This window comes from Haliotis rubra, unplaced genomic scaffold (assembly GCF_003918875.1).
Source record: "Haliotis rubra isolate DU_JTF1 unplaced genomic scaffold, ASM391887v1 Scf626, whole genome shotgun sequence".
Classification (NCBI taxonomy): Eukaryota; Metazoa; Mollusca; class Gastropoda; order Lepetellida; family Haliotidae; genus Haliotis; species Haliotis rubra.
Window position 1 is genome coordinate 113,233 of NW_025767331.1, and position 22,652 is coordinate 135,884.

Below are 22,652 nucleotides of genomic sequence, written 5' to 3' on the forward strand. Positions count from 1 at the left end.
TTGTCTTTGATTATATCATATTTTTGTGGGTTTTTCCAAAGTGGAAAAAATCTATGAATTCAGGCTTTCCCCCACAGCATGCCGAGTCACTGTGATATCACTGAACTACTGTTCCAAGCCGTGTTAAACACAACTCTCACACTAACAACAGAAATTTATTGTGCAATCAAAGTAGTCATGCAATATATTTTTCTTTTTCTCTTGCTTGTTTGTGGAATAATTATTCTCATTGTTATTCATTGTCCAAAATATGTCTGAAAACATCCTTATTTTTCTTTTTGTGTGTTTTCTTGAACTTTTCATTGCTATTCATTGTCCAATTTATGTGTGAAAACAGAATGTTTTTGTATTGTTTATTTACATTGATCTAAGGATTAAAGAGCATAATTTCATGATGTTCATTGTTAGAGGTGTGACGATACAGAAATTTCACAATACGATACGTATCGCGATATCTTGGAATGATACGATTTGATTCGATGCATATCATTATATGCTATCTTTAGTTATTTTCTTTCAAAGAGTATATTTTGATAGCAAGTAACAGTGTAAATTTTGACATAACCGTCAATTTCTGGTGAAAATTAATAATTTTAAGGTCAACGATACATATCACGATATGAAAAAAAGTATCGATATATTTATCGTCACAGCTCTATTCATCATGTCCTGTATGAGTGAACTTGTTTCCGTGTATTTAACTGAAGTGCTATGTCAGAATTCAGAACATCAAACCATGAAAGAGTGACACATTGGTGATTTGTGATTAAGAGATGTAGTCAGAAGTAGCTTTTTATATGGAACGAGCAGATGGTCTACAAGGAGGCAGACATATTGGTAAAAAAACATTTCTACTCTCCTCTATCTTAAGAGTTACATAGGACTTTTGGTGCTTGGAGTTATCTCCCCTACAACACATATGAATTAAGTAATTCCAACAGAAGATCCTGCTATGGAGGATGTATGTTGTTTAGGCAGGACAAGTATGAGTACTCGTACTGTTGTTACAGCGACTTTTAACTGTCCTTTTTGTACCCTGAAACAATGGAACTTTGATATTGACATTGACTCCTCTGTGTGTAATTCATTTCCATTTGCTATACTATCAGTGTAGTGTTGATGACTATGAAAATAAAATCTCTTTCACTGATTCACCTATTGCAGTTCAGTGTAGACAGACAATCCTGTTTTATAGCATAATATACCTTGAATTATATCACAGACAATTCAGGTTTGTTCCGTTGTAAATATACATGCCGTTGTGATGAGAAAATATTCATTGTTTAGTGACATATGTTTTAGTTATATTTTTTATATCATAAGTAATCCCATATATCTTCATCTAGGCATTCCTTGTCGTACTCTACAGCATCAGACATTCAGCATTATGTTCTAGAGGGTGTCTGTTACACATGTGATTTACTGGTCAGTATTGGTAGTGTTCCATTGTTTACATATTGTTGATATATCCACCCTCAATCATAGGAAATAAACTGTTATTGTTTTTATTCCGTGTTGAGTTGTAAAGAGAAGATGTGATATTGGCGTTTTGGAGTGTCATGATTCACCCAATATTCCTTTCAGTGATAGACTCAAGGACAAGTGTCGTGATGCCAGTAGTGTAACTCTGAATGGATGTGTGTGATAGATTTGATAGCAAGAGACATGAGGTGTAATTTTATTTATCATATAAACTCATTCTTTCAACATGTTCCATTTATGAACAGTAATAGATTTGTGTAATACAAACAGCAATAACCTTTGTCTAGTAAAGCAGGTAGTGAAACAGCCTTAATAGCAGAGGTATTGTGATGTCATAAGATTGTGATATCATTTTCACAGATGACAACACAATGGTCTACAAAGCACTAAGATGCAATGCCATTGCAACAATGTTTCCAGCCTTAGTTGACATAGAGGTCTATGATCACATTAATCTGTGCATGTATTATAAATGGCAGTTAGAAGTAATATTATTGTACTGATGATACAGCTGAGGTTGGTTAATCCTGTGGTAGTACACAACCGCTCGGAGGTTGCCCTGTACCTCATGCTTGTGTGACTGTACAGATGGTCAGCCTTTTCAGACATCATCATCTTTATTCCAATTTACATACATGGGAATGTATGCCTGTTCTTACAGAAACCAGTGTTTATAAACCTTCTTTGACAGTTATGAAAATAGTTGCCTTTATGATTATGTCAGTTTGGTTTGTTTCATTCAGAGTGTAAGCTATGGCTACAGTAGCAACTGATGTCTCACAGGCCAAGTTTAGAGGGAAGTACAAGTACATTACAAGTGGGATTCAAATGGTTTAAGTTTCCATTCCTACTGTCTGAACAGTAAGTATTATATGACAAGTTGTTTCATCAAGGTCACATTCAAGTAAAGTTTCCCAAACCTTAATATGGTAGAGATATGGAGGAAGTTTCCCAGTTTGACACACACCAGTGACATACGGAATGCCCATACAATTTCCCTCTGTGACTCGTATCATAATATTTGTTCCTGTGCGGGTTTTTTCTGTGAGAACAATTAATTAATTCTTTGGTGTGTTGTAACAGGTGCCAGTGGTGGGGCAAGGTCGTATTTTTACCAAATCACAAGATGAAAATGTATTAAAACGCCAAAGCATTTTTAATGGAAAACGAAAATGAATGGCTTTTTAACATATTAATTTCACCCTTCTTCTAGAAAAGGAATTCTTCCTCTTATGCACTTGGAAACAGATCAGCAAGGATGAGAGCAAAACTGGCTCCCCTTGGGAAGGCTGGGGTAATGATTGGCTTACCAAGCAATTGATTTTGCATTTGTGATTTGATAAACCTAAAGCAATAGGTGCAGCACCCGCACATTGCTGCTTCCTGACAATTGATTAATTGGCTGATAATTGAGCGGATGAATATATACATCATATATGCTTCACAGATACAACTGCATTACGTTTCCAGTGCACGATATTGCATCTCATGTAGAACTGCATCATGTTTTCATTGCACGATAGATGCATCTCATGTAGAACTGCATCACGTTTTCATTGCATGATAGATGAATTTAGTGTGCTGGCTCTAAGCCCTATGAGCAGGGTTCCATTTGCATACCTACCCCAGGTTTTGTTACCCAGGTCTAACAGAGCCAGTCTCAGTGATGAAACCTATGTCAACAGAATCTGAATCCTAGTTGCACCTCAAATATTCCTATTTACATATAATTAACGAACAAATTAAACATGTTCTCATCAAATAATTCGTGAAGGAATTCGTGATATAAAGATTAAAATGTGCACAGTGGTTATGTAGTAAGTGCAGTTTGACAAAAGGCTCCCCTGTGTATCACAGGAGTGCGGTACGTGCGCCCTGATTAAATTACGACAAAAGCAGTTTAGACAATAAACTACAGTTTGGTGCATTATCAGAATTTTGTTTTTTCATAAGCCTCTGTAGTTTCAAGTAACATGCGCGCATGCCCACTACAGAATCCAGGGACCGACTGAGTCGGGTATGTTTGTTTAACTTAGGCCTGTTTAAGTTAGAACCATATCGAGTGAAGCAGACGACATCCACGCGTGCCGGGTCGCCTATACTGCTTTGAACTGGTTTGTAATGGTGAAAGACCTATATCATGTATGGTATTATCCACGATTGTGTCAGAAAATGAGTCTACACACAACATGAATAGAGATATGTGGTCTTGCATATTGCTGCATCGCAGTCAGTCTATCTAGTCGCTGTCGGGGACGACCATCTGTAGAGTTCGTCCATCAGCTATGTTGAACTACATCCTTTACAACTGTTACAAGTATTTTGATTCCCAAAAATCTGTTCATATTTGTTATAGCAAGTATTTACTTCACTATTCTATTTCAATCACATTAGAAATATTGAACACCGTAGTGAGTGAGTTCAGTTTTACGCCGCACTCAGCAATATTCCAGCTATATGGCGGAGGTGTTTAAATAATCGAGTCTGGCCCAGACAATCCAGTGATCAACATCATGAACATCGAGCTACGCAATTGGGATAGGATTATATTTGTCAACCAAGTCAACGATCCCGTTTTTCGCCTCTTCCGACAAGCATGGGTAAATTCTTTACGGGTCATTTTTAACACAGTAAAGGGCATTAAAACGTTTAGTCATGCAAGCTACACACTCTCATATATTTACTTATGAGATAGGCATGTACTAGGTCTACACACTCTGCATACAGACTCACCTGTAGTTTCTATACTATCTAATTCTAACTATACTGAATATACCTCACTCACAAGTCTTGATACGCTTGAAAGTATTACAGTGCATATTCGTTATTTCCCTTAAAGTAGTCAGTGCATTAGCTGATTATATACTGAAGGGAAAAAAAATAAAGGATCGCATCTACCGGTATCTTTGAGAATGATATCTAAATGATTTAATTTGATTGGATGTATGCCCAGACGTTGCCAGACAGTTTCGAGAGCACGTGGGGGACATACTCGATACTGACTTTCTTTATTTAAACTGAAAACAATCAATCAAACGTTATGTTTGACGTGATTAAAATCTCAAATTTTATGCGATCCATTATTGTTTTTTCTCAAAATAAAATATTCTCATGAAAAAATATCGGCAGAAATGAGATAATTCGTCTTCTAATACATAATCATGAAGTCATCACAATCTACACGTTCATGTGCATGCAGGGCGTACAATTTGGATGCTTGCTTGCTTGTTTGGGGCGTGAAACTAGCACTGGTGAGTTTTTTAATGTGACAACCGCGCTTTGACTGTTTAGGTAAATTTAACCGTCTAGTCAGTGTCACGGCTAACTGACACACGCACCTTGATCCGTATGTGACATAACGAAGTCATGGGTATCAAGATGAATTCAACCGCCATGTCACAGCCGAAAAGGCTTTCAAATCTCTGGAAACAAGCGTTCTGGTCGCCAAAACAAACTTTACTTTGCGGAAGAATCGTAAGAATCTAAACGCAATCGAATGCATCCGTGACCAACTCGTGTTATTCGGGGACACGCCGCACCAAATAGCTGTGTCGGGGAAAAGGGGCGAGTGGTGACGAATGAATCGAATGCGTTTGCGCGCTGTTCCCATACATTGCATGGGTGGAGCGTTTCATGTCTAAGACTCGATTTGTTTAAAAACAACATTGTACAGGCTGTAATACTGCTGAAACAAATGTATACTCATGATATTGTCACTACTGTACTGTCGACTCTGCTTTTAGCAGAGGTTTCTTAGGGATGTGGAAAGGGTCTTGTCGCTTCTATTTGTCATCATATGCGGGCCTTAATGTTAGGATTTTATGAACGCTTCTCACAATGTCACAGTCGGTACTGTCTTCTGTGACTGCCCTAGTGGGGAGCTGTTAATTTTAGTCATGCTTACCAATGATACGTGTTGACCTGATGTTTGTGTAAATAATTTTACGTTTGTTTGCTGGGATACTTTCAATAGATAACTGAAGCATTCAAACCATGCTAACGTTATGGTTGGAGGAGTGCGTGGTTTGGACTGACTGACTGACTGAGTTTGGTTTTACGCCGCTTTTAGCAATATTCCAGCAACATCACGACGGGGGACACCAGAAATGGGCTTCACACATTGTGCCCATGTGGGGATTCGAACCCGGGTCTTTGGCGTGACGAGCCAACGCTTTAACCATTAGGCTACCCCACCGCCCCGCGTGGTTTGGAAATTCCATCCTTGCGTTACATCCAGAGTTACGATAATAATCTGAATGAATCTAGGATTCGAACCCATAATCACTGGGCCATCGGTGTACTAAAGGGGTTATCAACTTGTGCAAGTCTGTTTCTATTATACCCAAGGTGTTGTTTTTCAATAAGGCCCAATGCGCTAAGCAAACCCAAGATCATAACAGATCCGGGATTCGCACTCGTGATGAGCAGCATCCAGGCCCTGTCAGTGTAACAGGTTGTCACGCACCTCGATGTGGAACTTGATCAGTCGTAGCTGGAGGCTGCAAATTTGCGTTTTATGCTGACTGACTGAGTTTGGTTTTACGCCGCTTTTAGCAATATTCCAGCAACATCACGGCGGGGAACACCAGAAATGGGCTTCACACATTGTACCCATGTGGGGATTCGAACCCGAGTCCTCGGCGTGACGAGCCAACGCTTTAACCACTAGGCTACCCCACCGCCCCTTGCGTTTTATGAGGACAAACTATTTGCTGTCGGTGCCGACATGAACTGCCGCAGCAAAAATGTTATATATGTTTTAACATGTGTGGGATGTGGTGAGCATTATATTGGAGAAACTGGAATACAACTCAGGGGCGTAGGAACGGTTTTCAGAGCGGGGGGTGGGAGTGGGGTGGGGGCTAATTTATGAAAAGTATTGAAAATCAAAACGAAATTGTAGTTATGGTAAGGTAGATATAGTTTCGTCTTGAAAAAACTTTGCCCCTGCAACTAAAGGACCGAGTCACTGTACGCAGACAGCAAATTCGAGATCCTAATGTGCGATGTATAAATGTAAGCAAACACATTGATGAATGCGGGAATGGCCAGTTTACTATCTTTCCGTTTTATCAATTGTTTAGGAATGATAGACAATTACAGATGGAAAAAAGAAAAACGTGCAAATATCGTGCATGTGAACAGCTGCGTTTTGGTATAAAGTTTTGTAAATGATTCGCACTGAGTTTCTTCATTTATTGAACTCATGACAATGATCTTTCAACGTTACGAATTTGTTTTACAATACATCAGTTCATGTGTAAACAGTACTTTTAATCAGTGTGGAATATTTTTCAAAATCTAGTTTAGAATAGTTGACAGAAGTGAGTGGTTACATTTACAGTAGTGAGTCTAAACTTGTGATGGGTAGTATATATTTAGCTACATTTACACTAGTGAGTCTAAACTTGTGATGGGTAGTATATATTTAGCTACATTTACACTAGTGAGTCTAAACTTGTGATGGGTAGTATATATTTAGCTACATTTACACTAGTGAGTCTAAACTTGTGATGGGTAGTATATATTTAGCTACATTTACACTAGTGAGTCTAAACTTGTGATGGGTAGTGTTGATGCAAGAACTACAAATCCGACAAAATCTCACACCATTTAACAAAGTTTATTCACTAGAGCATATTCGTCATGTTCATTTATGAACGTTGTGGCATTTGGTTGTACTGGTGACAATTTGGCAATATAACCTTGACGACATTGAAGTCCACATGTCAAGGGACGGTTAGAAACTGTCGGCACAATACTACACAAATCCATGAATTGGTAACATTAAAGCTGGTCTCTTCCATTAGCCTTTAGATAGACCAGTGTTCATTAAATGGCGAGGTTCAGAAACTAAAAAAGAAACAAAAAATACCTTACTAAATATGCTTTGACAAACAATACCATAAAACAGTTTCTGAAACAAGTTAATTACAGCAGCATAACTTTAAGGCATAATTACTGCTGTGTTAGTAGTTACATTAGCTGAATAATAATTCAAATGAAACATGAATTGAGAATAGAATTATTTCTGCAATGAAATGCAAACATTACTTTAGAATTCAAATTCCTATTCAATAACCATAAGCATGATAAAATACTATACTCAAAATAAGTCATTACTCAAACCTTCAGAATTGTCAGATAACCTCAAATATACATGAAATAAACTTACATTTGTGTTCCAACACTCTTGTCATTCACACCAGAGACCATCCCTGTTCACACATCTGTACACCTTGGGGACTTCCACTGTTATGCCATGTGGCTGGATTGCATGAACTGCACATGCTTGGGTCACATGACCACACAATGCCCTGGCTCCTCTCTAGACTTACTGCTAGGCTCTTATGTAAACTGATTACATGAAAAGACCATTGAAATTACTTCTTGCTTTTTGGTAACTTGTTAGAATATAATTGAAATATAACTTAAATGACAGAAAACTACTTTTGGAAAAGAAAATGATAAAAACAATTTGCAATTAGCATTGAAAACAAAATCTGCATTCACATACTCGGCCTCTTAAACAGTTACCTACTGTTTAACAAAAACCTACAAATTATGCAGATTTATCCTTTCACAATATATTTTACCATCTCCAGCACACCAAATTGGTGAACAACATCCATTTACTCATCTTTTGCGAGCAACAAGACAAGTTTATGTACTGGTCTTCGCAACTGACCCCTCTGAGTTTTCACTTCCACACTTCGTACCAAGCCAGACTTGTCAGATTCACAATTGATCACACGCCCCATCACCCATTCAGACCTATGCAAGTTCTCGTCTTTGATGAGTACAACATCATCTATTTGTAGATTACGTTTGGGTACAGCCCATTTCTGCCGTTCATGCAGAGTCAGGAGATATTCTTTGCGCCATCGTGACCAGAATACCCCAGCCAAATACTGTACCCGTCTCCATCTACGTCTCATGTACATGCCATCTCTCTGAAACTGCCCTGGAGGGGGAAAATACACTTCAGATTTTAGCATTAGAAGATGACTAGGGGTGAGGGGTTTACGATCTCTAGGGTCATCTGATACTGTGGTCAACGGTCTGGAGTTGATTGATTCAACCTCACAGAGAAGCGTCCGGTATGACTCATCATCTAGCCTCTCGCCAAACTTTTCAACAAAGGAGCAAGTACCTTGCGAACTGAGCCAATCATTCTTTCCCAGCTCCCTCCCATATGACTGGCGGCAGGGGGGTTAAACCTCCACTCAATATGCTGCTTCAAGAGGTACTTTCACTCTATCCTGATCCATCTCCATCACAAATTTGGTGCATCATGTCAGCCTGAATATCTGCTCTGCTAAGGCGGCCGCCCAATCTCAGTACACCACCTTCCATGAAGGGATCTAGCTTGTAGATGGAACTACTTTTCAGCACTCGGCCTCGTTTGCCTAAGACGTCAAACAGACTTTCACATTCGGAAGGAAATGCTACATGTTGTACATACCTAATAATGACGAGTTCTGCTTCCTCTAGTCGTCCCACCGTGAAAGGTTGGTCAGTTGATGTATGGTACTCCTTAAGCTTGTGTTTCTGCTTGATCCGTGAGTGAAGTACATCCCTGAGAAAGATGTAGACAGCCAGAGCGCGTTTCAAACGATACCAGTGGAATAATGAGAGATCAACTTCTCCATCAATGATTCATCTCAGGTTGTAGGTCTGTGGTTTGGACTGTTTCTGCTGGTGTACTTCGAATGGGGCAGTCTGGCCATTCTGATTCATGAGCGTGGAGGAATTTGGGTCCATGAAACCAAATGTCAGCATGAAGGAATTGCCCCATACACATGCCTCTTGACGCAATGTCAGCTGGGTGGGTGCGAGAGTCTATGAACTTCCACTGTGACGGTTGCGAGTAGTCTCTGATTAAACGAATCCGATTGACCACAAACACTGGGAAGCGTTTTGCTTCATTATTGATGTAGTGATGGACTGTGGTAGAATCAGTATAGTATGATACTTCATCAATCACCATGTCGAGCTGGTTCAGTAGTTGTTGCCCGAGCTGAAGTGATACTGATGCTGCTGTTAGTTCAAGCCTAGGGATAGTGACTGTTCTTACTGGCGCCAACCTTGTCTTGCCCATCAGGAAGGACACATTGATGTTTTTACCTTCACCCAGTAGACGCAAGTATGTAACGCAGCCATAACCAATGGAACTGGCATCTGAAAAGAGTAACTTCTTTGAGTTACCAATTCCGACAGCAAATCAGCCATTTCCGACCACATCAAAGCAAGCCCCAATCATCAAATAGAGTGGTCTGGCATCACCATTCTCTCTAACAAACAAACAGACTTCACTAAACGCAAGCTCACCGAAGCCATCCACATCAAACGCCAAAAGCCCACCATCAACCGAGACCAAGGATACTCCATTCCATCCGCTTATGATGCACTCATCCATCAAGCCCAATCTACTGTATAAACTCTGCTGTATAAACATCTCATTATTTGTACATCATTGGCTTCCACGAGTGTCCTTTGTCTACTCTCTGGCTTCATCAGCTTTCTGCCTAGCCAATTATGTTAATTATGTTGTTTTCTTTGTTACATTGTTACATCCAGTATATATACACTTCCCCCTTCTTCATGTTCCATTATGCTTGACAACGGTACAAGAATCTGTATCGAAACGTCGCACTCACGAATAAAAAGAAGTTGTTATCCATAAAGTTTGTTCTACATCTGAAAAGAGATGTAACTGTCTACATACAATCCTACCAAACTCAACTGGCCTTAGACATCTAGGTATTCTCAGATCTTTGAGCTGCGGTAAACCACTCAACCATTCTTTCCATCTGTGGTTCAGTTCAGGTAGTATCTCATCATCCCAACCAAGTGTTTTGTCTACACAGAGATCTTGTAGAATTTTCTTTGCTGGCAAAATTACAGGAGAAACCATACCAAGTGGGTCACATAGCGAGGAAACAGTTGATAGTGTTCCTCTTCTGGTCACCGGCTTGCTAGGTAGTTCTGTTGAGAAGCCAAACATATCAGTGCTGACATGCCATTGAAGACCAAGTGCCCGTTCTATGGGTATTTCATCGTAATCCAAGTTACAAGTTTGAATCTGTTTGGCACGATCTTCTGAAGGGATTGATTTAAGAACATCTCGGCTGATGGATACAAACTTAGTTAAGCGAAATCCACCTTCTGCACATGCTGATTGTACATCCTTGATGAGATGGATAACTTTCCTTTCATTTGCTGCAGACTTGAGCCAATCATCCAGGTAGAAATTCTTTCTAATTGTGTCAGCAACCTCAGTTCCATACTTCTCTTCTGCTTTGTCAGCTGTAGCTTTGAGAGCAATGTTAGCTATACTGGGAGAAGATACAGCACCGAACATGTGGACTGCCATTCTGTATTCCTCGAGTTCCAATTGCAGATCCCCGTCAGGCCACCACAGGAAACGGAGCTGGTCATGTTGTTCTAAGGGCACCTTAACCTGGTAGAACATTACCTCTATATCGGCCATAAATGCCACTGGTTCTGCACGGAATCTTGTAAGGACGCCTATCAGAGTGTTTGTGAGATTAGGACCCTGCAGTAGTCTGTCATTCAGAGATGAGCCATTAAAGGTAGCACTACAGTCAAAGACTACCCGGATCTTTTGTGGCTTCCTGGGGTGGTATATGCCATGGTGGGGAAGATACCCGATTCTTTCAGGTGAGGTGAAGATTTCACTAGGTGGTATTTTGTAGGCGTAGTTGCAAGCCAAGAGATTATCCACAAATGCGACATAATCCCTGTGATACTGATCATTTTCCAACATTTTCTTCTTCTGCCATTTTGCTCGCTTCGTTGCTTGCTCTCGATTATTTGCTGTTTGTGCCTCCTTGTCTTTAAATGGCAGGGGGAGCTGAAAATGTCCGTCTACAAACTTCATGTTCTGTTTGGCAATACTAAGAAACTGGTCATCTTCTCTGGAGATGCCTTTATTGCCAGGTCCTTTACCTTGGTCCTTTTCACTGAAGTCCAGATGAAACATTTTGAGGATTCTATCTGGAGTGGGACATTCAGTCACCCTGGTTACCTCATGAAGGCTGGCTGTGTTACAGGTAAGGTTGTTGTCTCCTTGGTTGTACTTTACATGAACAGGGCCATTGACTGTCCACCCAAGTTGATACAGTACAGCAAACGGGCTTTCTCCGTCAGTTGGCACTATACATTGGGGCTGCAGTGCTACAGGGCAGTTGCTTCCAATTAAGAGACCGACATCAGTGGATGGACTAAAGTCTGGCAACACATCTGCTACCTGCTTCAGGTGAGGAAATTGTTTCAGAACATTTGCATTCGGAATCTGATTATGGCTCACTGGTATATCTTCCCTTGTAAAACATTTTGGTAGACATATCTCGTTCTGGCCATCTAAGTTTGACACAATGAGGTTTGCTACTGAGGATGTATTGACTGTATTTACACCATGCATAGTTTTCAGTTTCAACAATGAAGCGGTTGACGATGCATTTTACTCTTCAGCCAGATTATCAGTGACAAAACACCCTGTGCTACCACTGTCGAGAAGAGCATACGTCTTTATTTAGGTGTCTTTACCTTTCTGATGGACAAAATCTGGAAGGATGGCTTGAAGAACTATTTCTCCCAAGTCCAGGTTTGTATTGCAAGATGCTGAGACTGTATTGGTAGAGGCCACGTCTTTTGAAAGATTGCCTATAATTGACTGGTTCTGTGACGCTACATAGTTGTCATCATGTAGGTGATGCTTACCACACCGTTTACATCGTCTTTTCTTTCCACAGCCTTTGGAAAAATGGTTGGATCCATAACACCCAAAGCACATCCGTTCTCTTTCAGGTAACTTCTCCTATCGTCCAGTGATTTCTGTAAAAGGTCAAGACAATCATCCAAATCATGATTCTTGCGACAGTAATAGCATGATAATGTTCTAGGTGAAGATACACTTGTAGAAAAGCTTGTTGACTTCTGTCTACTTGAACGAGATTGCAACCCACTTCTTGAAGTACTTTCACATTTCTGGGGTTCCTCTTTGCTGAATACTGGTTCGTTGGCCGATTCTGCTGCAAAATGGACAAAGTCCACTACATCTTGGAAAGCAACCTCTCTCCCTTTCAGCCGTAGTGTGATCACCTGGTCTTGCCATCTATTCTGTAGGAACATAGGCAACTTGCTAATGACAGCCTTCAGATTTCGGGCATGATTTAAGACAGCCATGTGAGACATGGTTTTCATTGCATGACCACATTTGATTAGGAAGAATGAAAATCGTCGAAGTTGTTTGGAATCATCATTCTTCATGGATAGCCAAGACATGACTTGATTAACATAGGCATTTGATACTTTGTAAGGATCGCCATAATGTTTCTTCAAAAGCAACCGTGCTGAGTGGTAGCCTTCACTTGGTTCCATATACAAGCATCCAGATATCAAATCCTTAGATTCCCCAATTAGCAACTGATCAAGGTAATAGAGTCTATCAACATCCCTTGCAGTATTGGGCACGATTCGTGCATCAAAAGCCATCATAACTGTGATAAAGTCAATAGGGTCACCTTTGAATTTAGGCACTTCTGGTTGTGACAGCGATGTAGGTGATGGTGTAACTGACGACACGAATGGCGTCATGTTAGGATCAGTGGATGGGTAAGATGACATCACGTTGGGAATAGCAGATGGGTATGATGTCACGTTGGGAGCGACAGATGGGTATGACGTCACGTTGGGAGCGACAGATGGGTATGACGTCACGTTGGGAGCGGCAGATGGGTATGACGTCACGTTGGGAGCGGCAGATGGGTATGACGTCACGTTGACAGCTGGAGGTTGGTACGACGAAGTTACTTTGGGAGCTTCAGGCTGGTATGAAGTGTTGACAGCTGGAGAACTAAATCTCAATAGAGGGTTTTCAACTTTAACATTAGACAAGGGTGTCAGTTCAAACTCTGCTAACACTTTCTCTCTGGCTTTGGCCTTAGCAATTTCCATATCCAATCTTAGCTCTTCAGTTTTTTGTTGTTGCTGCATAATTGCCCCTTGCATAGATTTCTGGGCGTTAAGTTCTGCTAGACGAGCACGTTCTTTTGCTAATGCTGACCTAGTTGATCTAGTAGAGGAAGACTTTGACACTTTTGACCCAGACACCCTGGATACACTCTCAAGCTGATCACTTAACAATCTCTCACTCCTCTCTATCCAACTATCAACGCTAACTCTAAATTCATCCCATGCAACCCTTCTGTCCTCATGACGTTCACTCTTACAAACTCTATCAGACTCTGATGTCATCAAGCGTCCGCCCGGAAAGCGAAAGGTTGCGGGTTCGAACCCCGACCGCGTCATACCAAAAGACGTTAAAATATGGTACTTGTTGGTCCCTGCCTGGCGCTCGGCATTAATGGGTTACAACAAGGACTGGTCGGCTCGGAGTCAGTATAATGTGTCTGAGTGGGGTATTCATGCTTCACTGTGGCATGGTATCTCAGTGGGCTAGCACTATAAAACCAGCTTCAGTCTGGGCTAGTACAAGCAGCCGCACATACACATACACACGCATGCACGTCGTCATATGAGCGAAATATTCTCAAGCACGACGTAAAACCCAATTTCACCTCACCTCACCTGATGTCATCATGCTGTAATTGGTGCTAAACTGAGCATCATACTGAGAATATCGGTCATTATACTCAACTAAATGACTAAATGCAAACGCTCACATGAACCATTTTGCATAAGTTTCAAAAGTTCATTTCTCTTTTTTGTAATAGCCCATAACAAAGAAGTCTGTTTATTTTTCATCAAACGCAGCTTTTCTGCTTTAACCCTTTTCAGTCAGCGTCTTTTTACGGGCACCACGTCCTGGTATTGCACCAGCACCATTATTACCACTCTCAGTATTCTGTACAGCAACAGCAGTGTCTTGACCTGGATCTTCATTGGTTTGACCTGGATCCTCCTCAGTGGTTTGACCTGGATCCTCCTCAGTGGTTTGACCTGGATCCTCCTCAGGGGTTTGACCTGGATCCTCCTCAGTGGTTTGACCTGGATCCTCCTCAGTGGCTTGACCTGGATCCTCCTCAGTGGTTTGACCTGGATCCTCCTCAGTGGTTTGACCTGGATCCTCCTCAGTGGCTTGACCTGGATCCTCCTCAGTGGCTTGACCTGGATCCTCCTCAGTGGTTTGACCTGGATCCTCCTCAGTGGTTTGACCCTGGTTTGACCTGGATCCTCCTCAGTGGTTTGACTTGGATCCTCCTCAGTGGTTTGACCTGGATCCTCCTCAGTGGTTTGACCCGGATCCTGTTCAGTGGTTTGACCTGGATCCTCCTCAGTGGCTTGACCCGGATCCTGTTCAGTGGCTTGACCCGGATCCTGTTCAGTGGCTTGACCCGGATCCTGTTCAGTGGCTTGACCCGGATCCTCGAGTTTAACATCAGGATTGTCACCAGATACCACAATATTGTCAAAATTGCCACCTGCTGCCATGATGTTGATCAAATATTACTTGCACAAAGCTGTCACTATATCTACTGAACATTCAGTTAAATATGCAATACATGTACAACCACTTGACAGCTATCACTATGCAATGTATTTCATCAATGTCCATATGATGCACAAGTTCATACTTTAATTTCATCCATTTTCTGAACTAAGTGTTGATGCAAGAACTACAAATCCGAAAATCTCACACCATTTATCAAAGTTTATTCACTGGAGCATATTCGTCATGTTCATTTATTAACGTTGTGGCATTTGGTTGTACTGGTGACAATTTGGCAATATAACCTTGACGACATTGAAGTCCACATGTCAAGGGACGGTTAGAAACTGTCGGCACAATACTACACAAATCCATGAATTGGTAACATTAAAGCTGGTCTCTTCCATTAGCCTTTAGATAGACCAGTTCATTAAATGGCGAGGTTCAGAAACTAAAAAAGAAACAAAAAATACCTTACTAAATATGTTTTGACAAACGGTACCATAAAACAGTTTCTCAAACAAATAACTTACAGCAGCATAACTTGAAGGCATAATTACTGCTATGTTAGTAGTTACATTGGCTGAATAATAATTCAAATGAAACATGAATTGAGAATAGAATTATTTCTGCAATGAAATGCAAACATAACTTTAGAATTCAAATTCCTATTCAATAACCATAAGCATGATAAAATACAATACTCAAAATAAGTCATTACTCAAACCTTCAGAATTGACAGATAACCTCAAATACACGAAATAAACTTCATTCACACAACTGTACACCATGAGGCCCTCCACTGTTATGCCATGTGGCTGGATTGCATGAACTGCACATGCTTTGGGTCACATGACCGCACAATGCCCCAGCACCTCTCTAGACTTACTGCTAGGCTCTTATGAAAACTGATTACATGAAAAGACCACTGAAATTACTTCTTGCTTTTTGGTAACTTGTTAGAATATAATTGAAATATAATTTAAATGACAGAAAACTACTTTTGGAAAAGAAAATTATGAAAACAATTTGCAATTAGCATTGAAAACAAAATCTGCATTCACACATCACTGACATAGTGCTCTATTCTCCCCAGTACCCCACTCAATTTGTGTTCTATTGTCTTCAGTAGCTCACTCACATGGTGTTTTATTGTCTCCAGTACCTCCCTCAGATAGTGTTCTCTTGTCTCCAGTACATCACTCACATAGTGTTCTATTGACTCCAGGACCTCACTCACATAGTGTTCAATTGTCTCCTATTGTCATGGTGTTCTACTCACATGGTGTTCTATTGTCTCCAGTACATCACTCACATAGTGTTCTATTGACTCCAGGACCTCACACACATGGTGTTCTATTGTCTCCAGTACATCACTCACATAGTGTTCTATTGTCTCCAGTACATCACCCACATGGAGTTCTATTGACTCCAGGAACTCACACACATGGTGTTCTATTGTCTCCAGTACATCACTCACATAGTGTTCTATTGTCTCCAGTACCTCACTCACAAAGTGTTCTATTGACTCCAGGACATCACACACATGGTGTTCTATTGTCTCCAGTACATCACTCACATAGTGTTCTATTGTCTCCAGTACATCACTCACATGGTGTTCTATTGTCTCCAGTACATCACCCACATGGTGTTCTATTGTCTCCAGTACCTCACTCACATAGTGTTCTTTTGTATCCCATACCTCACACACATGGTGTTCTACTGTCTCTAGGGTGTTCTATTGCCAGTACACTCACTCACAGAGTGTTCTATTGTCTATTGTCTCCATTACCTCACTCACATAGTGTTCTATTTTCTCCAGTACATCACTCACATGTTGTTCTATTGTCTCTAGGGCCTCACCCACATAGATTTCTATTGTCTCCATTACCTCACTCAAGTAGTGTTCTATTTTCTCCTGTACATCACTCACATGGTGTTCTATTGTCTCCTTTACCTCACTCACATAGTGTTGTATTGTCTCCCTTACCTCACCCACATGGTGTTCTATTGTCTCCCTTACCTCATTCACATAGTTTTCTATTGACTCCAGTACATCACTCACATGGTGTTCTATTGTCTCCCTTACCTCACCCACATAGATTTCTATTGTCTCCAGTACCTCACTCACATAGTGTTCTATTGACTCCTGTATCTCACTCACATGGTGTTCTGTTGTCTCCATCACTCACATGGTGTCCAGTACATCACTCACATGGTGTTCTATTGTCTCCAGTACCTCACTCACATAGTGTTCTATTGTCTCCTGTACCTCACTCACATGGTGTTCTGTTGTCTCCCTTACCTCACTCACATGGTGTTCTATTGTCTCCAGTACCTCACTCACATTGTGTTTTATATTCTCCAGTACTTCACTCACATGGTGTTCGGCATTATAGCGATTGTGGTCATGTCTCCCATTCCCCTGATTAGACTCCTTTCCATTTCTGAATTCGTTACCGAAGACCTCAGCCAGTGTGTCTCCCACGGAACCATATGCCAGTGCCCGTAGGTCTCACTTGTGACTTTTTGGTTGTTATGTTACCGTCTATATATAGAGCATATGTACGTTTGTTGGAGCAAGAAAAGGGTCTTCATGCATGATTCAGAACTAAAACTTTGATAAGTTTCATTGAAGTTTAAATGGGCTATTACTGTTGAGAAATGATGAAGGTAGAAACTGCCCAGTATGTGTATGGGATGAATATCGTTCTTGTGCTTCTTATGATGTTGTGACGTTTTAAAAATAACCAAAGACATGTATCGCTTATGTAAATATGTATGTATTTAATACGTCACAAACGATACTGAAGGAATAAAGTGATTCTACCTGTATATTTATCATGCGTACATTGGATATAGCTGTTTAGAAATACTGCCAACAATAACGTAAACTTCCATGGGACTTCACAGGAATTCCAAGTCGGCACCAATGCCCTGTGACGTCTGGCACAGCGACAACGCCAGCATTCTCGTGTTGGTACTCCTCACTATCGCAGCATGGGTTCTCTCCCTTGTCGGCAGTGTTCTGTCTTGCATCCTCAGTCGCTGACGCGAGGTAAGTGTTCCACTACACTAAATCAGAATCACATGCTCCCTGAGCGAGAGCCGTATGTTAACAACTGAAGAGACAGAGACATGTGACAGCTGTGATTGGATGAAATAGTGTGAGATGTTTATGCTTTTTAAAAGCACATCCATCCAGTAATTAAAACTGACCACAATTTTAAGTATTTAGTCCTGTGATGTTTATCACATGACTTATGCTTATTGTGTGTACAGATATTTTTCAGTAGGTGACATTTGGTGCGGAACTGGGGTTGATGTGTTCCGCTTCCTGTGCTGGGAAAATGAGCCGGACAATTTGGCCAGAAATTGTGTTTTATTGTAGTTTGAAGGCCTGACTGTAGCCATGTGTACCTGGAATGACTGTTGATAGCCTGGATGATTTAAACAAAAATAAAAGGGTTCTATAGAAGTCTATGGGAAAACATTTGGTGTTGTGTAACCTTAGCGGCTTCTTAACATGGTCCATGCAACCTGAACATCTACAGCCTGCGCCACTTCCATTCGACGAGGCGCTGTGGTATAACTCAATACCGTCTAAGAGGCGTTAAACAGACCAATCGCTGTGTCATTGTACTCTAAAACACGTCCACAGACACAATGTCGTAGGCCGCGACGTACCGGTCGGTAAGGTTGTAGGGCGTAGTGGGTTGTCTGTCATCACACCCAGTGGATTGTTGGTCATACCTGACACTGAGTTTGTCAGGACCTTACTCATGCTTGGTGCTTTCACTACAGTTATGTAGGTCCAAAAGCTGAACCACTTTAAGGCCGGGGCGCAAACCTCCAAAACTTCCAAATAGTCCCCCCATTTGCTACTCCTCAGCGGTGAAGATGTTATCAGCCCGTGAGTGACAAGGCTGTAACGGCTATGGGTGCCTGGCAAGAGCCTGGCGATGTCTAAGGTTAACCTTGGAATTTACTACTAGAATAAACATCATTCTCTTCCCACAGAGGTTACTCCTGTCATATCTTCCTACGTAACCTCTGTTCTAATACGGCCCTTTCATGGTGTGAGCGTTCAAGACTCGTGATTGGAGGCAATCAGATTTAGTTGTGCAATCAGCGACGTTGTTTCAAAAGTGATCATTCGCAAGGCCTCGGTAATTTCCGTATGCTTCCAGGAAACTAAACCTATTCCCCTGCGCGATGCGCAAACGTTTCTTCTAGACAGAACTCAGTCATGTTATGGCGGGTCAGTGGCGTCTCCATCGCCCCCGTTGACAACGGACAAACTAGCCATTAAACGTCTTGTGTGTAACATCAACACAAGTCCCCGGCAGATGGGGGGATATTTGGGGCCCCACATTTGCTTGTGTTAGTCAAGTTGAATCTAAGTCGATGTAACACGTGTTCTGATTGGATAGAAAGAAGGGAGATAATTCGTGTTGCAATCTTTTGCCGCTAGGGGATTTTACGAGAACCGGGAAATATGGCCGTATTAGAACAGAGGTTACGTAGGAAGATATGACAGGAGTAACCTCTGTGGGAAGAGAATGGAATAAACATATGCCTTATGGTAAATATCCAGCAACCCTTTCACTTCATATTTTGATGACTAAAGAGACTAATTTGATTAGCATATATGAAACATCAAATTTTACTGATATTCTGAATTTACAATCTTCAGCAAAGAGATGTCAGCATCAGATAAGTTTACAACCCTAGCCCTGCACAGCATGGTGTCAGGGGAGTGGGGGAGGGGGGCATTTTCCCACCCTGCCTGAAATATGAAACCCTGAATGATACATTTCCCTACTCCAAGGCTTGTTTCTATGGAAACGCACCTCCTCTGGCCACCTGACTGACACAGTGGGAAATTCAAATCTGTATTTAAAAATGAGAAATATATTTTCAAAATGTATGTTTTGTAGACTCTCTGCATCCATACTTTTGCTGTGAGTCTTCATAACATACTTCTTCATACTATGACTTAATATCAGCCTGAACTGGTAAGACAATTTTGTGATATTTCATTGAATGTACTTGAATACTGCAGCGCTTTGCATCAAAAGACAGCTTTGACGAGGCCACACCCCATCTGTGTATAGGTTTGAACCCCGGCCTTTAAGGCTTGTCTCGCTCACAGATCTGACATGTCGTGATTTACCTGTTAAAACTGACTCAACACTTCCTTCACAGCCTGTGAACATCGTCATCCTGAGATCCCCCATCATCCCCGCATCATCTAGTGCACCTGGAGAAGGAGCATGTGGGTCTTGAAGTACAACTGCTGTTTCTCGTCAGATGCTTAAATATTCTCTTGGGTGGGGAAGACGTGTTATTGTAGTCTTCCCTATCCATTTCTCTTCAGATTACCTCGAAGTTTTATTGCTGGGTAGAGTAATTATGAAAATCAAGGGCAGGTACTTTACGATTATCTTTATAGTTGCATTCAACCATTTCTGCGATGTTGTTAGTAAATACAATTCCTAATAGTGTAAACGAGTCACTCTTCCAGTCTAAATTCCAGTTTCAACAAAATTTTCTTCTAGAGTTTTATTCTGAGCCTATCCATAATACCTGTGTTTTGTTTACATTTATTTTTAAGCCTGAAAATGAGGCATATGTACTAAGAATTTCTAGTGTCGCCTGTAAACATTTTTCAGTGCCATCTAGTATCAACGAAGTATCATCAGCGTATTGGGAAACTAGTTATTCTGTATCTCCAATTTGTATTCCTTTTATTTCATTATTATTTCTAATCATTGTTGCCAAAATTTCTGCGCACAGTATAAAAATATAAGGGAGATGGGATCTCCTTGTCTGCATCCTCTTGAGATATTGAAATAATTTGAAAGGAAACCATTTACAGCAACACATGATTGAATGTTATTAAAGAAGGTATTTATCCATCTTGTAATCGATGGTCCAAAGTTAAAGAATAGAAGAACTTTTTGACTGAAATGCCAGTCAACAGAATCGAATGCCTTTTCAAAGTCAATAAGAAGTAGAATTCCTGGTATTTATCATATATAATATTCAGTATATATATTCATGATAGTCAATATATATCAGGCAAGTACACTCATCAATATATCTTTTTGACATAAACCCTTTTGATCCTCATTTATTATAGAGGGTAGGACTGTTTTTATTCTGTTTGCAATGGTTGATGATCCGATTTTATACGCTACATTCACCAATGAAATGGGTGTCCAATTCTGAAGCAAATGTTTGGATTTACCTTTTTTTGGAAAACAGGTTATAATGCCTTGCTTTTGATTCAAAGACAATTCTCCTTTCTCGTAAGCTAAATTTAATGATCTTATGAGAAACTCGTGAATATTGGACCTAAATTTTTTGAAGAATTCAACAGTGAAACCCGATGAGCCAGGACTTCTTTCATTTTTCATTTTTTAAGACTGTTTAATACTTCTTCATATCTTAATTGTCCTTCTAGATTTTCTTGTTGATAGCTTTTTTGATAGCTTTGGTAGGTCTATGTTTTTAAGCATTTCTGTTAGGTTCACTTTTTCGCATGGTTTTTTCGTGTATAGGTTATGGTAAAACGATTTAGAAAAAAGATCTTCTTTTTTGGTTAGGGTTTCCTTTTGATTGTTTTCAAGTTTAATATATTGCTTTGTTTAAAAAGTTTCGATTTTCTAGAGACAGAAAATATTTGTAATTGTGTTTTGTTCAGTTGGATATTTGATTTACGGTTCCCACTGTTTGAAGAGACTTTGGTTGCTTGTAAGTCAGCGATGTTGTTTTATTAAATTCGATTTTTTTCTTCATCCGTGTCAAACTCTGGTTGTCTGTTCCGTCCGAACGTCTCTCTGTAGAGCCCGGTGAATCACTGTGACGCCCTCCTCGCTATGTCACTCACACGAGAGTCCGTTACAGTATCAAGATACAGGATTGATACTTTATGTGTACAGGCTAATGGAGGCTGAATCACAGGTTTACTTGTGGTGTAGGTAGGTCAGGCATGGAGTGAGTTGAGGGGACCCCGATGATAATCACAGAGCAGTAATTTATGAGGATCCCGATGATAATCACAGAGCAGTAATTGATGGGGATCCCGATGATAATCACAGAGCAGTAACTTGATGGGGACTCCGATGATAATCACAGAGCAGTAACTTGATGGGGATCCGATGATAATCACAGAGCAGTAACTTGATGGGGACTCCGATGATAATCACAGAGCAGTAACTTGATGGGGACTCCGATGATAATCACAGAGCAGTAACTTGATGGGGATCCTGATGATAATCACAGAGCAGTAACTTGATGGGGACTCCGATGATAATCACAGAGCAGTAACTTGATGGGGACTCCGATGATAATCACAGAGCAGTAACTTGATGGGGATCCTGATGATAATCACAGAGCAGTAACTTGATGGGGACTCCGATGATAATCACAGAGCAGTAACTTGATGGGGACTCCGATGATAATCACAGAGCAGTAACTTGATGGGGATCCTGATGATAATCACAGAGCAGTAACTTGATGGGGACTCCGATGATAATCACAGAGCAGTAACTTGATGGGGACTCCGATGATAATCACAGAGCAGTAACTTGATGGGGATCCTGATGATAATCACAGAGCAGTAACTTGATGGGGACTCCGATGATAATCACAGAGCAGTAACTTGATGGGGACTCCTGATGATAAT

General features: G+C 40.7%; 1 long non-coding RNA gene across 1 annotated transcript; it reads left to right on the forward strand.

Annotated features, from left to right (window-relative positions):
- The first annotated feature begins 381 nt into the window (after window positions 1–381).
- On the forward strand, window positions 382–20,638 carry LOC124256368. Its single transcript, XR_006892889.1, has 4 exons — window positions 382–396; window positions 2,144–2,149; window positions 19,478–19,482; window positions 19,983–20,638. It is a non-coding gene; the product is annotated as an uncharacterized LOC124256368 (long non-coding RNA).
- The last annotated feature ends 2,014 nt before the right edge of the window (window positions 20,639–22,652 follow it).